The sequence below is a fragment of the Lepidochelys kempii genome, chromosome 4, assembly GCF_965140265.1.
Source record: "Lepidochelys kempii isolate rLepKem1 chromosome 4, rLepKem1.hap2, whole genome shotgun sequence".
Taxonomy (NCBI): domain Eukaryota; kingdom Metazoa; phylum Chordata; order Testudines; family Cheloniidae; genus Lepidochelys; species Lepidochelys kempii.
The window spans coordinates 110,414,087-110,418,887 of NC_133259.1; positions in this window are offsets into that span (position 1 = coordinate 110,414,087).

The following is a 4,801-nucleotide window of genomic DNA, read 5'->3' on the forward strand; positions in this document are numbered from 1 at the left end:
TAGACAGGCCTCGGCATGGACATGCTTACAGGTGGTCCCTGCAAGTCAGGGTTGAGACATTTCAGTGAGGTACTTTGGGGTAATTTGCATTGCTGCTTTTCTGTGTCATCAGAAAGAGAAGTTAAATGTCTCATGCTGTCAACTTTTGGACCATTAAACACATTGAAAGAATAAACAGGTCTGAGTCACACAAACATTTGCTTTAATAGCCTCCTTGTGAGTTTTGAGAAGTACACATAAGCAGAATGTTGCCACCAGGTGGAAAAATGTTCATAAGTGATTGAATGTGTCATGCTGTCTGGAGTTGCTTACAGTCCTGAGTGCCAACCTCAGGGCAGACTGCCAAAAAGCAGGGCGGAGATCCCAAACTGGTTGTATGTTCTATAATTAGATTTCACCAACCCAGTAACAAGTGTGAACTCCTAAAGCACTATAACAGTCTAACCATGGAGTCACGGACAGTCCCCTTGGACATTCCAGTCTATACTGCCACCCAGGCAAGCTGGATTTAGTGACTGATGGTTGCTATACATCAAAGATGACAAAATATTCAGGTTGCTCCCAGTCCCAAGAGACCAGTCACTTACCCAGGTCAATTTGTACCTTAGTTCTCATACGAAAGACAACACTTTTGTAGCCAATCCTATAGGAAACTATCTCAGATTTATTAACTAAGAAAAGAAATGAGAGTTATTACAAGGTTAAAGCAAGCAAGCATATATACACAAATGACAGGTTTCAGAGTAGCAGCCGTGTTAGTCTGTATCCGCAAAAAGAAAAGGAGTACTTGTGGCACCTTAGAGACTAACAAATTTATTTGCGCATAAGCATCCGATGAAGTGAGCTGTAGCTCACGAAAGCTTATGCTCAAATAAATTTGTTAGTCTCTAAGGTGCCACAAGTACTCCTTTTCTTTATACACAAATGAGTTAGTCTATGGTTCCAAAAGGTGACAGAGTTGTAGTAATTTGTCAGTTCTGAATGTCTTTTAGGGCTAACCAAGGCTGATCCTGGGGATCTCTGGTTCTGTTTCATAGCTCCGGCCCTGTGAGAGTCCAAACAACAAAAGATTGCCAGCTATCTTTATTTCTTTCTTCCACAATGAATCCTTTTGCATATAGCCTCTTCATGGGTGTAAGGGGCAATTAACAAAGCCTTTGTATTGTAATGTCCCACAATGGCCCATTTAGTTTTGATAGGCCTTTTTGATGGGCAGGAGAATCCCTCCTGACTGGGTTCACAGTTTCAGAGAACACTTTTTTTTTTTTACAGGTAGAAAACAAAAACTTAAATATTACCTTACAGCATATGATAAAAATATAATTTGAGATTAATTCATGCAGCAATTTACAACCATTTCATAAAGTCTAAACACATTGTTATAAATCCAGTACCCATTTTACGCATACTGACACATAAGCAAAAGAAACTGGTTTCCAGCAATGAATTTGTAAGTGCTTGGCTCAGGCCCATAGCCTGGTCTGCCAGCATCACAGTATATATCTGTCTACCTTACTCTTAAGGAACAGTGAAACTATTTTAAACATCTTCAGAAACCAAAATAGCAATGGCTTTAAGAGGGTCATCAATGCAGCATACAGTAAAATATATGAAATACACAAACCTCAGGGAACTAAGAATATGGACCACATGTTCTAACTAAAGGTAGACTCATACTAGGACCACTAATCCATTCCCTCCCCAGTTTCAGGATTGGTGTATTCATTAGATTCAGATCCTCAGATTTAAATTGGCCCTTATGGTTTTTGATCCCAGATCTGATATAAAATGTAAAAATAGGTATTTTTTAAATCTAGTTCATTTTATGTTGTATGTAGGTGTTTCTTTGTCAATAGTTAGAATAGATACTGGTACCTCTAGAGATGAGCATGCTGAAAGCCCCAGTATAAAAGGAGAGCAGACCAGCAACGCTTTTCTACTTTGCTTAAAAAAAGTCATATCTAATTGTACCACTCTCAGACTTAAAACCAGAGCTTAGGTTCTAAACTTCTGAACTACAAACATGTTTTGCTGTGTTAGGGGTCCTCTGTACAAACATAGATTTGACTGCTTATGTCAGGAACAATTGGCAAGTGATTTCCCTTTTTGATCTTATCAGCATCTCTATGTCTTATCTCTCTGCATCTAAATTAAGATGTCAAAATGGGGAAGAAAATTTTTGCTGAACTTCTAAATCCATGTGAATCAAGGTTGGGTTAAAATTTAGTAACCAAAAAGTACCTTTCTAGGTTTATGTTCCATGAAAACAGCTGAAATACAACCACCTACAACCTTTTCATTCCCTTATTTTCTAAGAACTCATTTGAGCTTTTGCTCCCATTCCTGATTCTCAAAATTGCCTTCCATATCTGATCTGCATTACAGAGCTGCTCTATTTCCTGTTGCTGATGTGCCTCAGAATCTTGTATGTCAATAACAATGAGAGCTTCAATTCACAGTACAGATCTATAGAAACATTTTATTTCTTCTTTGGGTGTGGGTCTCTGTGTGTATTCCCCTGTGGGTAACCATGCACTCCATGCACCTGAGACTGGAGAATTCTTGCAAGTGGGGCCCATTTGTCTGCGTCTGCACCCCTGCTCTCCTCCTGTGCTGCACGGACAGTGTAAATGGCAGGGTGGACTGACTGCTTCTCCAATTCCTTCTTATTGCTGCATGGCCTAAGTCAGAATCCTCCAGTGTCCAGGCTGATCCTTCTCTTCTCCTGTAAATATTCAAGTTATATTATTGTTTTAGTCTATAATAGTTTTACAGATTCCACTCTGGGAAACCCATCATTTTGTATGGATCGTTGGGATTATTTTTTTCCTGTGCATTTATCCACATTGAATTTCATCTGCCATTTTGTTGCCCAGTCACCCAATTTTATGAGATCCCTTTGTAACTCTTCACAGTCTGCTCTGGACTTAACTATCTTGAGTAATTGAGTGTTGTCTGCCAACTTTGCCATCTCAAGGTTCACCCCTTTTTCCAGATCACTTATGAACAAGTTGAACAGCACTGGTCCCAGTACAGACCCCTGGGAGACACCACTATTTACCTCTCTCCGTTATGAAAATTGGCTATTTATTCCGACCCTTTGTTTCCTGTCTTTTAACTAGTTACTGATCCATGAGAGAACCTTCCCTCTTATCCCATGACTTCTTACTTTGCTTAAGAGCCTTTGGTGAGGGACCTTGTCAAAGGCTTTCTGGAAATACACAATATCCACTGGGTCACCCGTATCCACATGTTTGTTAACCCTTTCAAATAATTCTAATAGATTGGTGAGGCATGATTTCCCTTTACATAAAGCCATGTTGACTCTTCCCCCAACAAATTGTATTCATCTGTGTGTCTAATCGTTCTGTTCTTTATTATAGTTTCATTCAATTTGCCTGGTACTGAAGTCAGGCTTACCAGCCTGTAATTTCCAGGAATACCTCTGGAGCCCTTTTTAAAAATCAGCATTACTTTAGCTATCCTCCAGTCATCTGGTACAGATGCTGATATAAGCAATAGGTTACATACCACAATTTCTACAATTTCATATTTGAGTTCCTTCAGAATTCTTGCAGGAATACTATCAGTTCCTGGGGACTTATTACTGTTTAACGTATCAATTTGCTCCACTCTTATTCTCTTCTTCTGAAATAAGAGTATCTACGTATGGAGTTCATCAGGACTAGTTAATCCACTTTAGGAATAAGGAAGGATGACTTTAAAGCCTAGTGAAAATTGCAGGTGTTTTTTGTTGTTGTTGTTTTGAGACTTCATGGCAATACCATTAAGGATCAAATTTCATGGAATATGCACGACTGCCAAGTCTACTCTGACCTGCTGCAATTGTTTTCAGCAGTGGGGAGGTGGAAGTGGGTGTTGTGCATCCTGGCCTTGTGCTAGGTGTGGCTTGTAGTGTGTGGTGGTGGCAGCATCACGTAGGGCCTTCGGTTTCGGGGGATGCTTGGCAGCCAAATTTATGTGAGGCATACTAGCCAGCGTCGCCCCTGCTTGGAGCACAGGCAGCAGCGGGCTCGGTGGAGAGGCAGAAACAGGAATCTCATGCTCAGTGCGGCTCATAGCACACGGCAACGTCATGTTGGAGCAGCAGTTTGAGGGGGACTCAGCAGCCGCTATTATGCAAGGTGCCGTAGCCAGCAGTGCCCCTGCTTGGAACGCACGCTGCGAGCTGCACAAGACCAGCGCGCGTGGGAGCCAGCTTCTGCCCGAGGCCGCAACTCCTCGTGTTCCAAGTGGCAGCGGCGCTAGTTACCGTGTCTCACATAAAACCAGCTTCCCCGCCCCCGAACTGCTGCTCTGACACGACACTGCTGTGCACTGTGGTCCACACAGAGCATGAGACTGCTGCACCCAAATGACCATTTCTGCCTCCCTGCTGTTGGAAAATTCATGGTATTGGGCTAATTTCATGATTTCCACACAGTCCATGAAATTGTGATTTTTTTCCACAGGGTGCCACTTTATTCCAGATTAACTATCATGTGTAGACAAGCCCTGAAATTTGTGTATTAGGATTGATTCTTCTGAGCAGAAGACCCCCATCCCAGCCTGCTTTGAAGCCATCACACCTAAGATCACTTTGCTAACACCACAAACAGCTGGCAGCCCACCTGGTATTGCATATGGATGGAAGTGATGCAAGTGTTTATGTACAGAAATAGCAATGATGTAAAGAAATCCCAATTTTTTTTTTAAGAAGACTAAAACTATTCCTCACAGGAGAACAAAGGCACTCTTGCAATAAAGCAATACTAGTTCGTAAGAATTAGAAGTGCCAATT